The sequence below is a fragment of the Anabrus simplex genome, chromosome 1 (genome assembly GCF_040414725.1).
Source record: "Anabrus simplex isolate iqAnaSimp1 chromosome 1, ASM4041472v1, whole genome shotgun sequence".
NCBI classification, from domain to species: domain Eukaryota; kingdom Metazoa; phylum Arthropoda; class Insecta; order Orthoptera; family Tettigoniidae; genus Anabrus; species Anabrus simplex.
This window is the reverse complement of record NC_090265.1, coordinates 1,263,416,253-1,263,440,286: the sequence shown is the minus strand read 5'-3', so window position 1 is coordinate 1,263,440,286 and position 24,034 is coordinate 1,263,416,253.

Sequence of the window (24,034 nt, the reverse complement as noted above, 5' to 3'; positions counted from 1 at the left end):
TACAATCTTTTCTCGATATGATGTACCGTTTAGAAGCAGTTAATCTGTAAATGAAGGTCTGCAATATTGTAAACAAGCACATACTTTCGTATGTCGAACTATATATATTCACTGATGTCGATTTTGTAGCGATCGAGAAAGGGTGTGTCTGCTATTGTAATCAGTACTCCGCACACCGACTATGACTGGCAGTAGGAATGGAGTCCTTCTCCAATTCCTGTGTAACTGGCATTAATGAGGCAGGCCTACCATTGTAATGAATAATTCACTTCTCGATTTGACTTTCAGAAGGCAAGGGAGCATGCAGCATACAGGCTTTGGCTGTAGGCAAGCGTTCCCGCAGTTATAAACAGATGTACCCATCTAAAATGTGACTGGCATTAGGCATAGTGGCCTGCTATTTTGATGGAAACTCATCAACTTGGTGTGACTGGCAGGAAGCTGGCTGGCAGTTGGAAAAGGGGCCTATCATTATAATGATAACTGCACAACTCAATTTTGACTGGTTGTAGGGAAGTTTCCTGCCATTATAATAAAAACTCTTCAATTTGTAATATGTCTGGAGGTAGGAAAGGGGGCCTGCAATTGTAACGGAAACTCCCCAAATAGATTGTGACCGCGCAGTAGGCAATGGGGCCTGCAATTATAATGTAAACTTCCCAACTCGATTGTGAATCGCAGTAGGGAAGTGAGCCTGTCGTTATCATCACAAATCCGTAACAAGCACTTTACACTGGAAACAACGTATGGGGACCTCTGCATATTGTTTCTCGGATAACGCTAAGAGACATGCTATTTTAAAACAATCTTATTTACTGCATGTACAGTATTTACTTCAATATTCGTATACAATGCAGAATACCGTAGCGAAGCACGGGTACATTTGCTAGTTATACGTAAAAAGGAAAATACAAAATGAAACAAAAATAAATAAAAATAAATCAACAAACATAAAAACGCGTCCCTCCTATGCCTGGACCGTCTAATACAGAGTTTTTTTTTTTTTTGCTAGGGGCTTTACGTCGCACCGACACAGATAGGTCTTATGGCGACGATGGGATAGGAAAGGCCTTGGAGTTGGAAGGAAGCGGCCGTGGCCTTAATTAAGGTACAGCCCCAGCATTTGCCTGGTGTGAAAATGGGAAACCACGGAAAACCATCTTCAGGGCTGCCGATAGTGGGATTCGAACCTACTATCTCCCGGATGCAAGCTCACAGCCGCGCCCCTCTACGCGCACGGCCAACTCGCCCGGTTAATACAGAGTAATCGTACCCTAGCCTCAAGACCATCCAGCCATCTAACACATACTCAAAACCAATAATCCTTTTCTTTCCCATCTCCCTCGTTCTCCAATTCCTAACCACACCGTCCAATCCCCTGGCCAGGGAGAGGGCAACGCCCTGTAGGTGGCACGCCCCACTCATTCAGGGTAGGGAATGAAAACCTGAAAGAAAGAAGAACCACTCTCGTACTGTCATTGCTGCCTGGGAGACTGATTACCTCGGATCGAATAGGGGTATTTCAGTCGCCTTAACAAAGAATACTGCAATGTATTCGAAACGTCGGCAAATTGTACAGAAAACAACAACACGGTTCAACCCGGAAAAAGAACTACCTCGATAGTTGTTGCAATCCTCCTGTTATTTTACTTTTAGATAGCTGCATTTCCTGCCTTTGTCCAATCAAGAGGCACCTTGCCAACATCCAACATGATGTGAATAATTATATTTTCATCCTCAGATAATGTTGCCTCTTTCTGAGGTAACTTGAAAGGGAATCGTGAGAAGAACTAATTAATTTTCCTTATTTTAGAACAGCTACAAATCAGGTAAATAACTATAAAGATATGTATGTATGTTGGGTATTCAGCCTGAATGCTGGTTTGATCCTCCACAGTTCCGCCACCAGCTGTCATAAATAGCCTAGGCGTCACTGAAGAGGCATACTAGGGAAATGAGGAGTGAGGTAGTTTACCGTTGTTTTCCTCACCAAGCCAGAAGCTGCTATCTCATATCAGTCTGCCAAGCCCACTGAAATGCATGCACCAACCGACCCTATGAGTGATATTTCCACACCATTCATAACAGGGACTGGCTGCATAAGGAATTGTATTACTAGCATCGCTCATACCTCGGTCACTTTCATTTGTCAAAACCAAGGATGAGACTGAGACAGGGTAATGAAAGTAACAAATTTATTCTAGCCCACACCAGAAGACATAGTGCACTGTCAACACTACATCTTGCCAGCAAAGGCAATATAAAGACATATTGGTGTTTTATTTATTTATTTATTTATTTATTTATTTATTTATTTATTTATGTATTTATTTATTTATTTATTTTATTTTATTTATTTTTATACATTATTTCCGGTATTACAATTTATCTCGTAAACGGTAATAGTCATACATATTACTAAGTTTGTGACGTCCGGCTCCTTAGCTAAGTCGTCAGCGTTTTCATCCTCCGTTCAGAGAACTCCAGGTTCGATTGTCGGCCGGGCCTCGGATTTCACCTCGTATGGTTGATTCCTCTGGCTTAGGGACTGGGTGTTTGTGTCCGTCTTAATACATTTCTCTTCTTCTTCATACAATACACCACACTACTAACGACGACAGAAACACGCAAGAGTAAATACATAGGGTTAACGTCATGAAGAATATGGAGGAAGTTGACTTTGTGGTTTCGGTCGCGTAGCTGTGAGCCTGCATTCGGGAGATAGTAAGTTCAAACCACAATGTCGGCAGCCTTGCAAATGGTTTTCCGTGGTTGAACCATTTTCACACCAGCAGGCAAATGCTAGGGCTGTTAATTAAGGCCTCGGTTGCCTCCTTCCCAGTCCTAGAACTCTCGTATCACATCTTCGCGAAAGACCGGTCCGAATCGGTGCAAAATAGTAAGGGCATTCGGCCGGGCCAAATCCTCACCAATTGCCAAACCCAATAAATTGGGAAAGGGCCAGGAAAAATAATATTACTAAATTTATAATTAATAATATTAATTTAAGAGAAATTACGACTAGATAATCGTCAACTTTAATCACGAGAGATAAAAGAAAGATGTACAATTCTCAGAAGAAAGAAAGGGGGGTGCCTATGAGGGACTGAAATGGAGGAACTTCCTAGAAACTTAATGGTGTTAGGCTTGTGAAACAAGGGGAGTCTTCTATTTCACTCCGTTCATGACACTTCTCTTTCATGTGTCGTTACCTTCGTTCTTGAACCTCTTATTTTCTCTTCTGATGGTTATCTAACTGAATTTCTCCACAAAAAATAAATATTACCCACCATTACCTGCCATTCCTGTGAAGGTCAACATCAGAGGGTAAACTACATTACGTCTTATAATCCATATTATACATCAGAAACTATTGTACAAATATGCAGTAGAAATGTAAATTCAGGTCTGAACAAGGTTCATGAACCAGATGAGGTCCGGTTCCATTTCTAGTTGGTCAGTGTCTGTACACTAGACTCGAGAGCCAGATATTCAAACAAGCGGACGAAATTAGAATTATTGAATAAAGTATCGGACGCAATCCAGCCAGCCTCCGCGACGCTCACATGTTCTGGGACTTAATACATGCAAAGCTATGATGCTGCGCAGCAATTCGGGTACTCTGCCGCTAACGATTGTGTCAGATCCTGTATTTCTATTGACCATGGAGCACTATATCAAATACATATTCATAGGTATTTCAATCTCAGATCTACAACGGAATTTCCAAGAAATACAGTACATTCCATTACCAACCGCTCGTTCAGTGCTACCAATTGTAACGAAACTCCGGTACGCGCACTGGAATTTGAATCTTGGGTAGAATATGCAGCAAAAACTAAGAATCATCAGATTCACATAAACTATTTGTTTTCCACGTTGACATTCTAAGACCGAGTGTGTTAGAATCGCACAACTGTGACCTTGCATTCGAGAGAGAGTGGGTTCGAATTGCACTGTCGGCAGCCCTGAACATGGTTTTCCGTCGCTTCCCATTTTCATGCCAGGCAAATGCAGGGACTGTACCTTAATTAAGGCTACGGTCGATTCCCTCCCACTCCTATCCCACCGTCGCCATAAGACCTATCTGTCTCAGTGCGAAGTAAAGCAAAATTATAAAAAAAACATTTTTAACAAGTTCTCTAACTTCTGGAATAATCTATACTAACGTTACAAAGAGAGGAAGTAGGTGAATTAGTATATGCAGGTTAATCTCGGAAAGTACTCAACCAATATCAGTAATTCCTTCATCGTTAGAAAGCTAATATTTTCCAGATTATTATAGGCTATATATAATTACGCGTATTTAATAGTGGAATGGCGCCTGCTGCTCTTTATTGATGGATGCAATATTATGCATCTCTCTCTCTCACTTAGCATAGGTCAGAGTAAAATATAGTTTCCACCGAAACCCTAGTCTCATTTATGGCTGTGACAATATGGAAGCTGCTGAGTTGTGAGTGGTGCTATTGGAGTACGAACAGTGCTTCTGGATGTTGTGAAATTTGTTACTTTGGGATCAATCGTGCTACAACAGCGCTTCCTGGCCCAGTGAAGCAAATAATGGCCAACTATTTCACTCCTCCTTTAGCTGAGTACGCCTGATTTTGACGCCGCCATCAGATTTTGATTTTCCCTATAACAGCACAACCTTAAGTGATGCTATTTGGATATCCAACCAGCCTCCGAAATGACGACCTAACATATAGGTAGGAGAGCAATAGAGGTAGTTTAAAAGAAGTAGATAAAGTCGGAAAACCTATGCGCCCGAGATCCTCACGCTTGAATATGCTACCAAAACTTTTATTCCTATTAAATAGTGAAGCCAACTGAGTCTACTTAGAATTAAACTTTCCACAAAATATGCTAAGGGTTTGCCTGGCCTAGACGGTAAGGGCTTGTTCGGTTCATCCGGAAAAACGTTGGCTCGATTCCTCGTCAGGAAGTCGAAAAATTTTAGAAACGGGATTTTCACTTCCGGAGGTTCATATGGTCCTAAGGTTCACACATCTTACACCAAAAATTAGTAACAGGTTAATTACTGGGTGTAAATGCGGTCAGGCGTAGAGCTAACCACTCTACTCCACCAAGTGCCGAGGTTACGGATAGTGCAAACATATACCTTCTATCCCTCCACGGGCCTTCATGGTCCGTAGGAAGATGACTTTGCTTTATTTTACAAAATATGTTATATGCATTTTCTTCCTGTCAGTTTCCCGGGAAAGGATAGCTTTCTCTGCTTTGGCACATCATTAAAATTAAATTTTCCACAAAATAGATATGCACATTTTCTTCCTAACTGTCAGCTTTCCAGGAAAGAATACCTTTCTCTGTTTTGGCACATGCTTTATCCGATAGATACAGATTTCAGTCGTATAAGAAAGGAGCATGCATGCATGATTCAGAATGAAATTTCCTTCAGAAAACTCCATCGCAATTTCTTCCTAACTCTAGTAGTTACCCGATAAAAGAAATTGTGTATTTCTGAAAGCCAAAATAACGGGTAAACTGTTACTCGCATCAAGAAAGGAGTATACATGCAGGATATACTTATATTTCTTGCAAAATTGCTCATCTACATTTTCTTCCTAAATCTAACACTTTACCAAATAATACGTTTTCGTGTGCTAACGGGGTGTTAGGACAATTTTACTGCGAAACTTCAGGTTAATTATTATTCTTAAGTTGTCAACAAATAAACAGACTTCCAAATATAGGTGGGATAAACTGCTATTTCCGTGAAACAGTTTCAACTGTTCCTGTTTCGAACTCGAAACAGTTTCAAAATAATTGTTTCAAATAGCAGTTTTGCTTCTCCTTCCAAATAGCGTTATGACACGTAGCACACTGCTATTCTAACAGAGACTTAAAAACTGCTGTACAGAACGAATTAATATAAATATAAATTGAACTAAGCTGTTTTTGCCAATGAAGTGGTGCTTCGAGAGCTACAACTAATAATTAAACATGGTTACATTTTTATATCATGTTTAAATGCTCTCGTTAATGCTTTTACATAATTAAGTAAACATTGAGTTTATAATATACTGGTAATTCTTGAATTATAATTTGGCCTTTTATCCTTGATACCAGTATAAAGACACGCTAATACTTCTCATAAACAAATACCTTTTGGCTTTCCAAACGGCTATTAGAAAATTTTCAGTCGTAAGTTAAAATATTTTCAAGGGGAACCTGCGTAACTGGGACTGTGTCTGTGGGTCCAATGACTTGTTATTAGCAGCACTGTTGTGTTTTTACAGTTTATACAGAATAACCTAACCCAATGCTACTAACATTTATTGTATCCATTAATACCAAAAAGCCATAGAATCGTACAGAAGAACTGTACACCTAATTTCGGGGTGTGCCTTTACAAATTGAACTCAGTGAATTAAGAGGTACCAGTACTAATAACAGGATGAAATTTAAATATATTGATGGATTAAGTATGCCTACAAAAGTAACATAAACATTCGTAATAGAAAACTAATTATCAGAAAATTGGGACACATACAGTGTATGAATAGAAGATATCCTGGTTTAACAATGTGCACAGACTTAAATGACAGACATCCAAACTGAATTTTTTAAAAAAATGATGTTAACATTGCCTCACTAGAGGGGGAGATAAGTAACAGATTTAAACTAACTTAAATTATGCTTGTATAACCTGCAGAGATAATTGTAAATATATATGAGCATGCTGAGAGTAGGCTATAGGTTAGGCCCACATGAGTTTTAAAGATTAAGAAACAGTACATCTAATATTTTAAGTTAATATGATTTAATGTATGAACAGAAGATATCCTTGTTAAATGATCTGCATAGATTTAACTGGCAGACACGATAAACCGAATGAATGTAAAAAAAAATATTGATAGCCTCACTGCTGGGCGAGTTGGCCGTGCGGTCAGAGGCGCGCGGCTCTGAGCTTGCATCCGGGAAACAGTGGGTTCGAATCCCACTGTCGGCAGCCCTGAAGATGGTTTTCCCATTATCACACCAGGCAAATGCTGGGGCTGTACCTTAATTAGGGGCATGGGCGCTTCCTTCCAACTCCTAGGCCTTTCCTATCCCGCCGTCACCATAAGATCTATCTGTGTCGGCGCGACGTAAAGCCACTAGCAAAAAAAAAAAAAAAGGTAGCCTCACTAGAGTGGAATATAAGTAACTTAAATTGTAAGTTGATAATCAGGGGAGATATTTACAAATATACACAAGCATGCCAAGAATATACATGAATTTAAGAACAAAGTTACACTCTTACAGCAACATTACATGTAATATTTTATATACAAATTAAAATCACAAGCTTAGTAACTGCACTGTATCTCACTGTATTAAGTATCATATACTCCAATTGCACTGCCTTTAATATTGTAACATGATACCCAGAAGCTATGATGCAATCCACTGCCTATAATCGGCATTGAGGAACAATAACTGCCGCACGTGTTGTGGACTTAGTCTAGTGCGTTTCTCGTTAACAAACGCACTAGCCTTCGGGTATATACGTTCGCAAGGAACTGATGATGCAACCATGCCAAATATCTCTCGCACAACTTTTGAAAGCAGTGGATAACTATGGCGGTGTTTTTGCCACCACGGCAGAGGATCCGCAGTCCTGGGATAGTATGCCTCCTGCAGGAACCGTTGTACTTCTACTATAGCCTGTTCCTGGAATAACAATATTTAAAATATTTAAAATAATTTTCATGAAGTGTAAATTATTAACCGTTATATTAGTTTATTGAACTTTTTCCTTACCTTGTGGTTGAGTGTTGGCAATCATTCTGTCAAACTCCTCCAAGACTGACGAGTCACAGTTGGAAGTTGCTTCTTGTGGTTTTTCTTATTTGAATATTTTTGTAGCCAATTCTAGTGCATGTTTCTTCTCTGCTTCCGCAGCAGTTGTATCTGCAAATCCAGGCTTCCTGTATCTGGGATCCAGGAATGTACACAGAGCTAGAGTTCCGGAATGTTCAATATTATGCTATCTTGTGGCAATTTCTTGGTTTAAAATTTCCAGTACCAACTTCACAGGGGCACAGATTTTCTGTCTTTTAATGCTGGGGCTGTATCTTAATTAAGGCCACGGCCGCTTCCTTCCAACTCCTAGGCCTTTCCTATCCCATCGTCGCCATAAGACCTATCTGTGTCGGTGCGACGTAAAGCCCCTAGCAAAAAAAAGATTTTCTGTCTCAGCATAGACTTGCGTACTGATGATAAAACACGTGTCATTGGAATAGCATCGCTACCTGTGATATACTTTTTTCCACTAAGCTGCTTTGTGATTTCTTCAAGTGGTTTCAGCACTGTGCAGAGATCTTTACAAATTTCCCATTCTTCTTCAGAGAGTACAGGTAAGGTGTTGCTGGTCAATGCTGTTGTTACCTTTATTGCAACCTTGAGCTCTACAAAGCGACTCAGCATATAAAATGTTGAGTTCCACCTAGTTGGTACACTCTGAATTAATTTTTTAGGGAAAATATCGCTGTGAGCTTTCTGGTAGTCCAATAGCTTTCTTGTTGCAGTTGCACTTCTTTTGAAGAAAGTAACAATAGATTTGACCTTTTCTTGCAGTGGTTGTACTTTATCTAAAGCTTCCTGAACAACCAGGTTCAGGGTATGTGCATAATAACCAAAATGCTTCCGCCCTAGGTCATTCTTCACAGCATTTTTTATGTTGCTTGCATTATCTGTGACAACCAATTGAACTTTCTCAGATAAATTAAATTTATCTGTTACGTTTCTTACATGTGTAGCCAAATTACTGCTAGTATGTCGCCCATCTATTGGTGTACAGTCGAGCTATCTATATATATATAATAACGAGTTTTGTCTGTACATTGCTCAGAATTTGAAAATAATGGTATTTCTGTATCGGTCATGTCTACAGTAATAAGGAAATGCACTTTTTATTTTTCCGCAATGTCTGTCTGTCTGTCTGTCTGTCTGTCTGTCTGTCTGTCTGTCTGTCTGTCTGTCTGTCTGTCTGTCTGTCTGTCTGTCTGTCTGTCTGTCTGTCTGTCTGTCTGTCTGTCTGTCTGTCTGTCTGTCTGTCTGTCTGTCTGTCTGTCTGTCTGTCTGTCTGTCTGTCTGTCTGTCTGTCTGTGCACGCATCACGAGAAAACGGCTGAAGAGAATTTCATGAAAATCGGTATGTAAAGTCGGGGGATAAGCCACTACAATCTAGGCTATAAATCATTTTATTCACGCTGAGTGAAATGGTAGTTTAGGGAAAGGCCTAAAATTCATTTCTCAAATATTTATATTTTTAGTGGTCCTATCGATAAATACTACATAACTAAAGTTACATAGAATTAAATTTCCGATCATTTATGTCTCATACATTTTTACCGTTCGAAAACACTCGTTCCACAAAATCATTCGAACCTGGTACGCTTAGTATAAAACATATGAGCAGAGAGATATTTGTCACTTTTTGTTGAGTCACTAGTGTGAAGAACTTCACCCACTTAGACACAACATCACTATCCTTGGTGATACAGTCAGTAAAGTTATCTTTCACCTCACAAAATTCTTCATATAGCTGGACCAGGTTGACTTAATCTTGTAGATTGTGTGTTTCAACTGCAAGTTCAAAGTCACAATATTGTATTTCGCCATTCAAAGAAAGAGGTTCCAACCTTGCATTTTTATTACTAGTTGAGAAGTCATGGTTTTCGAGATAGTTCAGCAATGTGTCATAGAAACGACCAAATTCATATGAAATCTTCTTAAGGGATGTTGATGAAATCTCTGTCATTAATTTCTTAGTTTCACTCCCATAGAATTTATCGTTCTTTCTTTGTGTGATCTTGTTATAGATCATGCACAGACTTTTATGAGATTAAATAATACTTAGCTCCCTTTTTTTCAGGTATTTTGATTCTGATTGCATTTGACCTCCTATATTTGACACAAAATGCAAATATATTTCAGAAATAATTTCCTTCTCTGGGTCTTCAGCTAAAAATACTGATGCAAGTTGCTTTGGACAGGCATCAATGCTCTTGAAATAACTCTTTATAGGTGACCAGTACTCAATCAATCTTTTAATGGCAGGGGTTAAGGAGAGCCATCTTGTGGGCATATGCCTTAATATATCAAACCACTTAAAATCCATGAATTCAAAAAATGATTTCAGTTCCTCACGCCTTGTAGCTGATACAGAGAAATGATTATAGAATTTCAAAACAAGATTCTCTACATCCATTTCCATTCCTTCCATGGTATGCTTCATCGCATTATGAACCATGTGATTTGAACAACTGGCTTTCTGCAGGTTGGGATTCTTGGAAAGCAACAATTTATAAACATATTGTTTCTTGCCAAAATTCACATTAGCATTGTCAGCGCTATATGCTGTTAAATTATTAATATTTAGTGAATGGCTCACCAGACTATCAACGATTAATTTTGCCACTGCATTTGAAGATTCATCAGACTGCTTAATAAATGTCAACAGTTTGTTTTGTACGCCTACTAACAGTTCAAAGTATCTTATACAAATTGGGAACATCTTTTTATTGCCTCTGTTGGAAGCATCTGTTGCTACTGAGAAAACTTATTACTTTCAGGAGATTTTAGAATATTAACAAAATCACTGACACTTTTAGGTTCTAATGCGTTTTTCACTGACATTTCTGCGCCTTCGTCTTGCCACAGGAAAGTTTTACAGCTATTTCTGAATCTCAGAATATACATGACGTCAATTTATTGCCGCAATCCAAACTTGCATAACTCAGGTTATGTTTGACTGTGTGATACAAAAGTCCTAACTCGTAAGCTGTGACAACATTGGCTTCAGATTTCTTAATGTTCACAAAATATTTAGACACTTTCGTTGTTTGACTACTTGCTTTCTCCTTTAACTGATGTCCTTTGTAATGGGCATGTTGCTTGAGATCAAACTGTCCACCATGCGAAATGCTGAATTCCTCCTTGTACAATGTACAAAAAAAAACATGTTTTTCACCTGAACCAGGTCTAACCCACATGAAAGTATCTTCCCATTTCTTCAAGTACACTAGACTGTACTGCTGTTGCTTGTAGCGTTTCTTCTTCGCTGGTGAACTCATTACGATTCTCGAACAAAACTAGGGGAACTGTATGGATTCAACACATTATCACTGCAATGAAGTTTACGAACATGTGTAAAACAGCTAATCGGAAATGAAGTATATCGACAACACTATCGATTGTGCGATCGAGTGATCTTCAGAAGTACCACCTAAAAATAGACTACCGTAAAATCTATATCCGAGCGGTAATAATAACAAAAATAATCAAATTAATGTGCATTTTTATTATATGCATATTAAGGGGAAGTATTGTGTTGGGCTCTACGATAAGCCAACGCCGAATATTAAAATAAATGGAAGAAAGTATCGTACGGTGAAATAAAAAACGTAAGGCTAAATTAACAGTAAAAAACGTAAGAATACGGGAATCTCGCCTTATGCCTGCTTAATAGAGAAGAATTCGATGATATTATAAAATACAAAATATGAGACTGTATAAATCACTGTCACTGAGTGCTCCAAAGTTACTTCAAATAGTACACAAGTGCAAGTCAACACATTTACAACACAAATATACTTGAATTAACTCCCTGTAAGGGAAAACACATCTATACATCATTCAATGGGTAGTGGACACAGTTTGTTCACTGCTCTGCGAAGATGCCAGGAGTAAGAATATCAACTACTCACCCAAGTCCATCAGGTCCTTTGTGGGCTTTGTTTACCACAGCTAGTTTCCTCTGTAGTGGGGGAAAATGATCGTCCTTTAAGAGAACATGCACCTCTCGTTCGATATTGGAAACAGCTGTTGTCCGTTTACCGAGCTGCTGAAATTGGTTTAAATAGTACACAGACCACCTCCTCCAGATCTGTTGAACATATTGAACCCTTGGTCCACTATGAAGGATACCTACCTTCCTTGCCTATCAGCAAAATTTCATGAGCTCTGTCTCTTGGTCGTATCGGGCTTTTCTTAACTTGCTGAGGTAAAAGGTAGGGTTCAGTAATTCTAATCTATCTACTCAAATGAAAGGTCTGTTTAAAAATATTCCTATTTATTCAAGTAATCTCTGAAGAATTAATCACTTATCATCGGTATCATTGGGATCCAATCATGTCCACTGGACACCACAATCATTATACACATAGGGTCAGAACACTGGTGTGAGCCTTCGACATAACTGCCTGATGGGTATCCTTACTAGAAACAATTGTCTCAAGTATTAATTAAAGAAAAGAAAGTCTGGAAAGCCTTAAATTCGGCTTCCATGTGGGAGTACATGTATCATCATAGTTATTCTTTATGGTCCAGCCCTCGTAACACGAACTCTGGACTCTGGATATAATTAAGGCAGTCCAATCGGTGTGTGCCACACAGTGGTTATACGGCATGGACCCTTAATTGAATCGATGTGACCTGCGACTATGTCATGGACCGACATCTAAATTTCTAAGTTACTTTAAAGTTATTGTGGATGATGACCGCAAGGAAAATGATGCTACGGTGGCATATGGCCCTACTCTAAGTCACTGAGGTTGATGACCAAATGATCATCCAAGTTTCTAAGCTGAAGGCTAAACACAATTAAGTTACATCGGTTGATGACCAAAGTTTCCACTTTACTAACCCCAGCACATTTACTGCTCAATCAATCAAAGTCAAATGATGCAACAACAACAACAATGCGCACAATACTTTGTGGCATAAAATCAATTACCTTCGGATATGTCCCCTTAATCGTTACGTTAACATTTACATATTCCACAGAAAAATAAACTAAGATTTCCAGAATGCATCTTCAAGTTATTCGCTTGATTTGAAGTTATTTCAAAATACGTTTCCACTGAATTTAATAATTAAATAAATTTAAATGATTTTATGAAAATCCTAATGAACAACAAATTCTATCTCCGTGGACGAATGGTTTCTTTCACAAGTCCCTACATAAGTCTTGACGTAATTCATTTTTAATAATGTTGGATGTATATCGTCGGTTGTTTATTCCTGTAGCTGGAAAAAAAATTACAGCATTTATTTCCAGTATTCATCTTGTTTCGTGACATCACACTTTAATTTAATCTAATACTAACCATTATTACTACTTGGATAACCCTGATAATTAAGTACAAAACCATAAGTAACTCGCCGTACAATATAAACCGATTACGATGCCATATCTTGCCATAACATTTCCGTGAAGCTTTGTGCGCCCCTGACAAACAAAATCATCATTACCATCGCTCTATATGTTGGACAACCCTGAAATTGGCTAACCTTATTCACTATACTCTAAGTTCGTGGTCTCAAATGTATATTGCAATCTCAATTAAACAAATTCACAGTATCTAATAACCTACACGTTATTCCCGGATGAAAATTTCAACTAGATCCAACAGTTAATGTTATCCACTGCCAAGAAATGCAATCTCGTTTCAATGCGTAACACACTCTGCACGTTCCGTTGTTCTCGAGCTGTGAACTCCTATCAGCTGGCGGCATTGATACACAAACGACCCTCGCTCCGCTGTCAGTTTCGAAATGAAACATCTGTTTCGTCTTGTCTGACTGGCCTCTCAGAATGAAACCTTTAACTTCGCCGACATAATTAAACAAACACGATATTTCTGGCCAACAAAATGCACATAGATTATACTTCAAAATGCCCTACAATAATTGTACACGTCGCAAATTAATACCGGCATGGATTCTCTAGTTCTACTTTCCATCCCAAACATTACTCCAAATCTTTCTCGGGCTTATACATATCCCGTCACATTTACAGGCTTCCAATCACCTGATTCACAAATTCTATCACAACTCATACGACAAATCTAACTCTTGCCTCAACTCGACGGCTCTCACTGACAAAAACTGGAATAAAATACTTAGAATCCACGACGCATAATACGCACAAATACATTGATAATGAACACTTCGCATAATGATCTCGTATTTTCCAAACTGGATTTTCACAAAATGACTGTCAAAATTCTACTCTTTTTCTATTGTCAGTCAGACACAGTTTAAATGGACATAGAATGACGTTTCACTTCGTGACAAAATTCACCACTCTACATTTCTCAACCCGACAGCGCCCTTCCACTCGATTGAAAATGGGTAACCATGAATTTCTTACATCATTTGCGTCAAAATTTAAACAGAAATTTTACGTCAGATAAAATTATCTTAATTTGACATCACAAAAGTATAGGCAATACATTCACGGAAATGACGATCTACTCTGGACGTGATAGCACTGCGAAACCCTCACAAATAACTTTTTAACAAGAAATGTTCAGAAATGTAGTAAATTTTCATACTTAAAATTCTTAGGGCACAAAGGTCATGGGTTCAATATTAGTGTATAATTTGCCACCTGGACAATCTGTTCGTACGAATATCAGTTAGGGTAGGGCCTGGAAGTGTTACAATAGGACCACCAATCAGGAAATGACCGAGTGTAAGAACTTGAGGGTCATCAGGACTAGAAGGCAATTGACATATAGGTCGAAAGTTCAAACAATCTTCGATCTGTGCTGATACTGTACACATCTCATCGAATGTAGGACAATTGTTACTTATCCCACGACGCATATGGTACTTAATGGATTTAACTCCGGCTTCCCAAAGTCCTCCGAAATGGGGTGAATCTGCGGGGATGAAATACCAGTCAAAACCATGATTAGATGAAAATTCGGACAAATCCCTTTGAAAATGGCTATCCTGGAATAGATTGTACACAACCTGTATGGTATTATTAGCACCCTTAAAATTCGTGCCATTTTCACTGTACATACTAAAAACAATTACACGGAGTGAAATAAATCGTCGAAGTGCTGCTAAAATGCATCAGAAGTCAAATCACTTACAACCTCGATATATATGGCCTTGCTAGCCATGCAGCTAAAAACATCAGTATAACATTCACCAATTACCTTGCTGCGTTTCTGACCGATTCGAATTATGAAGTGTCCAGCAGTTGTAAAATGGATGCGAAGGACAAGCTCTGGAGCTAGGAAGTTGTCCCATCAGCTGGCGAGACGCTGCGGCCTTGAAGCGATAATACCTTATACATGCATGCACAATCTTCCTAATGGTATGTTTACTGTTAATGTTCCAAAATCGAGTTCGTAGATAAGAATGAATAGAGGTCCCGCATGCAATAGTCTATTGTGCTCATGCTGTTTAGTTAAATTACTCTTAGGGGGCAAGATTATTTGATGTTTCTGATCATAGTCAAGTGCTGATTGTTGAAGGATGCTGCCTACCCTGATGAGACCAGTATTGTCTAAAACGGGGTGTAGGCTAGAAAGTTTACAATTGGCTTGAACAAAAGAAACCTTCGCGAGTTAGTTAAGCTCCGTAGTAAAGGCTATTGACTGGGTTAACTTGAGGCTATTGTGAAGTGCGAGTTTGAGTTCATCGGATGTTAGATATCCGGCTTTTCTAGACAGAGAATTTCTTAGATTGTGAATAAAATGTATACAAAATCCTAATACTACCTGAAGTCGTATTAATGATGAAAATCTCGCAAGTATATCCTCAGTCAGTTGTGTGGCTGTCAAACTGGTCACTTGTTGACGTTTCTCACCGAGCGATTCTTCAGGTATTGAAGTCGGCTGAGTCGGCCAGTGGTCTTTGTTTCTCATAAGCCATGCTGATCCATTCCACCAAAGACAGTTACCGATCAGATCCGATTTGAGGGTTCCTTTTGATAGCAAATCAGCTGGGTTGTGCTCTGAGGGTACATGTCACCATGTGGAGTTGGACCTGAAGTCTTGTATTTCCGAAGCCCTGTTAGCTACGTAAGTCTTCCACCTTGTAGGGATTGCAGCTAGCCAAGATAGTGCAATCGTCCAGTGCGTCCACAAACAGATGTCATTAATTTTTATGCTCAAACATAAATCAGTAACTGCCTTCATTATCCAATTTGGGAGACGTTGAGGGTCGCATAACTCATGTCTTGGAATGGAAATTTGTTTGACTGGAGCTACTCTCGATTTAGAACATATCATATGTGAAGTAACTCCTCCCTTACCATTTTCATATCGTAAATATAGACACGCAGCAAATCCTTTCTCAGAGGCGTCCGAGAATCCATGGAGCTGCACGTTGGTTATTTTACCATCAACTAAATAAGTCCAGGAACTGATATTTGATTCAACAGTGATAGCCGACTATACAAAGCTTGTCATTTATCATGGAGTACTTCTGACAGTTCTTCGTCCCAATCTTTAAGAAGCCACAATTGTTGCATGCATATTTTGAAAGACATTTTAATTGGAGAGATTAAGCCAAGTACTGTAGGTCATAAGTTGAGGCGATTATAGCAAGAGCCTTTCTCTTCCTTATGTTGCCCGTATATGACTTAACATTTATCTCAAAATAAAACGTATCCCACGACGTATGCCGAAGAAATCATAACTCATGGTTCCGTCATGATCGAACCAGCAGGGAAGTTGAGTCTCTCTTTGATTTTCAGGAATATCCCGAAGAAGTAAAGAATGATTGATTAGAACACCAGTTGTGTAACATCAATCTTCCACTCTAAAGAACACGTATTAAATCCCTCTGCAAACCTTGTGCTTCAACTAAATCGTCCATTCCTGTGAGTAGGTCATCAACATACATATCTCCGTATATTAACTTAACACCATGCTGAGAATTGATTGCTTCTTCACGGGCTAGTTGAGTAAGACATCTTATAGCAAGAAACGATGCTGGAGTTGTGCCATAAGTCACAGTAAGTAGCTAATAATGACGTAGTGGCTCGTCAGGGCAGTTTAGCCACAAAATACGTTGTAGATCATAGTCTTCTGGGTGGATGTGGACCTGGCGGTACATCTTCGATATACAGCAGTTATTACTTAAGTGTGAGTCCTGCATCTAATTACAATGGAAAACAAATAAACTTGTATGTTGGGTCCTACTAACAGTGTCGTCTTGGCAGAAGCATCAAATATTACTTTAGTTTTTTGTCGTGGAACTGGTTTCCCTGAATACCGTTTGGTGTGGTAAGTAGGAAATCTCCTTCTCTGGCGAATTTTCGTTAGGAACCTTGTCGTGAGTGTTTGTGGAGTTCGGTTGACTCAAATCGATGTATTCCTTCATGAACTGATCATAATCTTATCTAACTCAGGCGTTCATGGATAGTTTTCCTTCTTAAAGTTGAAATCTACGCTTAGCACTGTTAAGTGAATCTCCTAATGGTGGGTGATTCCCTCAACGTGGCAATTTTACAATGAAACGACCACGTTCACCACTCGTTGTTGATTCTTCAAATAGCTCTTCACATTTATCTTCTTCCTTGCTGCGAGGATTGTATGTGATTTCTTCGTACTTCCAGAACCTTTTAAGTTGAGAATCTAGGTTGGGCTGTGCAGACAGAAATAATTAGTAGTGCTCTGCACAAAAATTCACGCCCGTGAATTTCCTTGACCTTAATGACAGCTGTGGCTAGTAATACATGTGACGCGTGTGTCTGTCTTACGCTGCAATAACTTCCTGGGTTACTCACAGAACCGCGGGTGTTCTCACGTGCATTAGAATTACCTTCATGAGAACTGAACTGGTTACTTCTGTCATCAAAATGCAATAATGTATGATGAGCGTTATGGCACTCTTTACATCTACCCTTGCTTTCACATTGATTAGACATATGTCCTGCATTCATACTGTCCATGCATGAACTGTTTCTAAGAACAAATGTTTTTCTTTCGCGAGTACTCAGGCTTAAAAAATCACAACACATATACAAAGGATGTTGGCCCTGGCAATGTGTGTAAGCATTTTTACTGGCAGCTACATCTACATATGAGAAGTGTCTAACCTTATCTGGCTTATTAGGTTTATTACACCTTGTTGCATATTTTTTGTCGTGTTGGGTTGTAAATTTTCCAACAGTTGAGTGCGTTTTTCGAGGAACGCAATGAAGGGAGTGGTTCATCATTAAGCATAAGCTCCCATGCCTTAAGAATGTTTGGATCAAGCTTCAGTAATGATATGACTAACTATAATATCACCGAGCGACGTGCTAATGTCTAGTGCTTCAAATGAGTTCATATTGCTTGACACATTATTAATCAGTTCGGCTAATTCGCAAGCAGATTCCTTACTGATTACTTTAGGTTCTAAAAGTTAATGGATGTGGCTAGATGCAATTAATCGTTTATTATCATACCTTTCAGAAAGTAAATTCCATGCAATGACAGAATTTGTAGCGGTAGGTTGCGGATAAGAATTTCTGCGTAGATTTCTGTGTATATTTAAGGTAATATAATTTCTGTATGTCCGATAGTGAAGCACTTTTATGAATTATTGTATTAAACATGTTACAGAATCCCGTTAAAAGGTCATACTGTCCAGCAAAGTTAGGAAGTTTAATGGTTGGCAACAATGTTTGTATGAGAGGAAGTTGACTGAATTTCAGACTCAGAAATCGGGGCTTGTGCATTCTTCTCTTCGTATTCATCAATAGCTTTTTGCATTGCTACATTTATAGCATAAAATTTAGTTTCAAAGTTAGCTCATTCACTGTCGTGTTTAGATGGATCACTGTCAATAATTTCTAGCTTATCTTGAACCTGCTCAAACTCGTTCCATATATGTGCTAATCTAGACAATCGAAGCTTCACAGTTAAGATATCCTGCGATTATTTGTAGCTTTCGATGAAAGATTCTACACGTGACAAACTAGCCTTTATCACCCCATGTGACTTTATTATCTCCTTTATCTCTTTTTCGGCCACGCTAAATGAGGTTGAAGGATGAGATAGACGGGATGAAAGAACATATTGTTCTACCTAGAGTGGTGAGAATTATATGTCTGATGTCCACGTAGTAACCAGACGACCGCGTGGAGAGTCGAAGTGAAGATTCGCAGCTCTTGCATCGTTTCGAACACTCACTTGTAGCTCAGAACACGTTATTTGACTGCTGGTAAATGCAATTCAAAGATTATCTCGCGACGACATAATTCGCGATAGACTGCGAGTAAGTCGCAGTGTTCGATCCGGCCCGGAGACCAATTTTATACAGTTTCTGGTAACACGTTAAAATAAATTGTGAACAAGTTCATAAAATAGAGGACTGTAATTTTAAAATGGTATTTGATACACAAAAATGTCGGTTGGCATTCATACACAAGAATACATCGTGCCTCGTGTTGAGGCAAGAGATATCGCATCACATCACCTAGCATCCGCTCAGCATGTGTTAAACCGGAAGTACCAGTCCCATACAAAACTATGGCGAACGAAAGTAGCGCCCAGCGCTCCAAGGAGCAACTGTAGGAAACATCAAGACCGACTCTAATCCTCAGACCGTAACATTTAAAAAAACATGGCGACCGAAGTAGCCGGTTTACTGGAATTGGCTAATGCGAAAATATCACGTACAATGGCGGTAACTAAACATTAATATTAAAGGGAAAATCACTTTTTCACGTACAAAAACGCTTCGCCAACAATTACGCTACTACGATATCATTACCAGCATTTGAAACGCTCACATCTGAAGCTCACTCTACTGTAAATACTGAAGTCCAGTCGAATGCCACTGACTATCCCTTCAGCATGAAATATGTTGTCCTGCCCAAAATAACAGGTAATATTCTCACTTCATGCATTGACTACAGGGAATGGTATATCGCGCATGACGTCGTCCTCGCTGATCCAGGTAATTTTCCTGTTAATTGGATCTCGTTCTTCTTACATCTTATGAAAACAGGAAAGAAAACGAGGCCAGGTAGCTACGTTTCAAGATACTCATTTAGGGTGGATGCTATGTGGGGAACATTCACAGTAAATCAAAGGGCACATCTCTATTCATCAGAACAGAGCTTACCTTGCAGACGCAGACGTAATGATATTGGGCCCTGGAAGAGGTGAACTACGTAAATTTCTCACAGGAACATAAGAATAAGAATAATTTAAAGACTTCTACTAAGGGAGATAAAAATGGAAGATTCATCGTAGAGCTCCCTATAAAGAAGGACATTAAGCTCGGCAGTTTTAAGGAAATTGCTAGATGACGCTGAAAGTCCAAAAGAATAGAGTTCAACCTGAATGTCGGAGTGCATTACGCTGGTATATTCCTAATTAGAACTGGCTCCCGGCAAAGTAAGGTACCAGGAAAGGCCTACATATCAATGTTTACCTGCTTCGAAACTCACACCGTGCATATGGAGACTGTCTCCAATCTTTCAACAACTGCACTTCTTGCTACACATCGTCGGTTTATTTCACGGCGAGGTCTTCCCTGTAATGTGTACAGTGACAATGACACTAACGTCATCGGTGCATATAGATAATTGAAGGAGTTTAAGGAATTCCTTCAAGATATAAAGGAAGAAGGGAAAATTACAGAAGCTGAAGCAGGAAAAAATGAATTAGCCTACCTCTCACTTCATCCCACGATCTGCTACACATTTTGGTGGAGTAAGGAAGTTTTGGTAAAGATCTTCAAGTATCACCTACGAAGAGCGATGGGATTAACTGTCCTGACGTTTGAAGAGCTGTCAACCCTTTTCTCACAGATAAAAGCCTGCCTCAACTCCGGTCCTCTAGTTGAACCAGTGGCGATCCAACAGACGCATCTATCCTTACACCAGCCAATTTCCCTATTGGAGAGTCCCTCACCGTCCTTCTTGACTATGACTTCAAATGATGTCCGCTTAGTAGCCTAACCAAATGGAAACACATCCAAAAAATGACTCAAGACTTCTGGCAGGCCTGTCAGTGCACTGCAACAACGTCCCAAAGGATCACAAACACATCCCAGCCTTCGCCCGGGTGACTTGGTGCTGATAAAGGATGACAACGTATCGCCTTTTCAATGGAAATGAGGACTATTAGATGTAATTTACGCTGGTAACGACGCCCTCATCAGGGTTGCTACAGTCAGAACCAGCCCCGGCACTATTACGCGTCCCATCAGTAAGTGTGTGTGTTGCCAATAATTTGTTAAATGTGATAGTGACTGTACTAAACATTCACATTTGCCATTGTCTCATTGATCACCACGCGTGCTTAACGTATTTTGATTCTTCAAAAGGGCGGTATTTCTTTTTGCTCTTAACAACTGCTTTTCTTTTTGCACTATTTTCTTATTTTATGTGTTTCATATACAAAAATTAAATATATACAAAGGCATTACAAGTAGAAACTGAAAATAGGACAGTAATACTGTTTGAGAGAGAAAGTTTGTGGTTTTTGAAACATATATCATTACTGCACAAAGTGATTGTAGGTATGGAAACAAAAAAAATAAAACAGGTTTAGGATTATTTCCCAAACATAATGCTTATAAGTTTGCATCTAAACAAATTAAAATTTAAGAGAGGAGAACATCAAGTTGTTCACATAATAATTGAACTGGAAAAAAAAGTAAATTACTTTTTCCCTGTTCACACTAGGAGTAACGATAGTATTCCTATCATCTTCGTTGTCCAAACCATTGAACAGTACACTGTTTTACTAACACAAAACACTCGTCACATTAACACCTTGAGTGCCACGTGAGACCAACGTTGACTCACAGAGCTTAATGCCATTCGGGCAGCGTGAGTCCGCTGTGGACTCACGCGCACTCTCAAAGTCTCAGGCCCCGTGGTGCCATACTGTAATCACATTTGACATGTAAACGTATGTTAAATGAAAATAGGTGACCAGTACGTCATGAATCTATTCTTGGCCTATCCATTTGCGAGTCCAATGTGGCACCACGTAGCCTGTTCGTCATTGTAATATATCACCCACAATAAATAAATTATGACATTATTTATTGTTTTCTGATCGTGTCATGTGTACAAATAACAAAATATTGTACTGTATAGTGTACTCATTGTTCATTATCTCATATCAGGGTCTAGGCCTATAGACAAATTGAAAACATAGAACAAAAAAAATACATGAACTTTCTAGAAAAAATATTTGTAACTTTGTCTCATTCGCAATCACATCACAAAATTGGTACACTTTTTGCATATGAATTCAAAGTATAACAAATGAGACTTTCTGAAGAAATATGATTCAAACTGTGTTTTACAATAACAATCACACTACAAATCTGTGTACTTTGAAGAAACAGTCCAAACAGAAGAAATTTTCACAGGTTGGTCATTTGAACTTAGACTGTAGAGTTGTTCCTCATGGCATATGGCCTTCTTGATTTCTGATGGATCTCTTCATAACATTTACTGCATCTCTGTCTTCCCTGCCGGCCTACATCCTCCAGTCGGTGGGGTAATACCTGTTTCTTTGGTGTTTGTGGGGGAATGTGAAAATTTTTGATACCGGTACCTGTTAACTATTCAACAATGTCCTCTTTGAACTGGGTAACAGATATACTCTCATTCCCAAGTTGATTGGAAATATAGATGGCATTTACTATACTTGTGCCGATCAATATCTCTATAGCTATTTTTTGTACCATTTTACTCCGTCTCAGGGGAGTACTATAGCTCTTTTTATGATCTGATAAATCAATGTACGGTTTGTATTTGTTATACTCTATAACACTCCGTGGTTTTTGCTCTTCACCATCCCTCCTCTGAATAGTGACCAACTCACCAGTGTGTTTAGTTGTCAAAATTAAGACGTCTCTTTTATCGTGCCATTTCTGAACAACCACATCAGTGTTACTTTCCCGGGCTCTTGTCTTTCCTCTTGCTAACTTCCTTTTAGTAACATCAGTTGTCTTATACTTCCGATTAGATTTCAGTGTTCGAAAGATAAGAGTTTTATTCTTTAGTAATTCATGAGCTAATGAGACAGACGTATACCAGTGTGTCAGGAAGGTGAGAACTGTGCTAGGATACGTGGTGACACATTGGTCTCACGCGGCCTATACAGCTGGAAGGTAGTGTCAGTGGCCGCGTGAGACCAATGTGTCACCACAATTTCAACACAATGTTATGACTACAATTTTGGCCCAAGGTGACTAAAAGGTACATTTCTGTCATAAGGTGCACCATTTTATACTCTATAGTAAAAAAAGAAAGAATGGCCTGGATGGAAATTTTTTTTACTGCATACGTGGCACTTAAGGTGTTAACATAACACTGACAGATGTTACACACAACACATAACAGGAAGGCACTTCAGAATTTAAAAAGTTGTGTTCCAAAAGCTTCCTGAAAACACTTCTGTCTGACCATCTTCCAGCGTTCTTTCCTGAGATGATTGAGTGTACGCCTTGATATTGTCGTGAATGGCTCCAGCTGTTATCCATATGCAAGCGTTTCCGCTCTCGTTCTGTCCGTGATTTAGTTCCAGATTCAGTAACTCTCTCACTCTGTCACTGGTTATTGTTGTTCCTGATATCCTGTAGATAGCGTTTAGTGTCCATCTCCAAACTAGTGCCGCATTGCCGCATGTCGTAACTCGTTGCACGAGATTGTCCGTCTGATGACATACCAGGCATTTGTCATCAGATACATACTGTCTATGCCTTATCAGTTTCTCACCCGTCGTTCATGTGTGTATATGTAGAGCGATACCCTCCATTCAATTGGGATCCATTTGTTTCAAATATTTTTCCAGATCTGCTTCCAGTCGCGATGTGGGTATTTTTGTTGTACTATTGGAATAAATTTACATTGCTTCAGTCTGAAGTTGTATATATCCTTAGCTTTATCCACCTTTTCATCTGTAATTTCTGTTTCTGGAAGTTGTTGTAGAATGGAGAGACCGTTTCGGAAGCAGCTTCGAAATGGATCTTTTGTTTCAGGTTTGTTGTTACACACAATTTTAGCATTGCACTATCTAATACATCTCCTCTTGAGTACTATGCTTTAATGATATGTGACAGAAAGACTGCTGTGTATTTATTTTCAACTGCAATTGGGCGCAAGCCACCATCCTGTTCAGTCAGATGAAGTTGGTCTCTCCTTACTCTGTATCTGTAGCCTTTCCACAGATAAAATCCAATTGCCATTTCAGCACGTTGACAAATGACATGTGAGGCTGGAATAATTTGGGCTTAGTACCAGAGCTTCGACAGT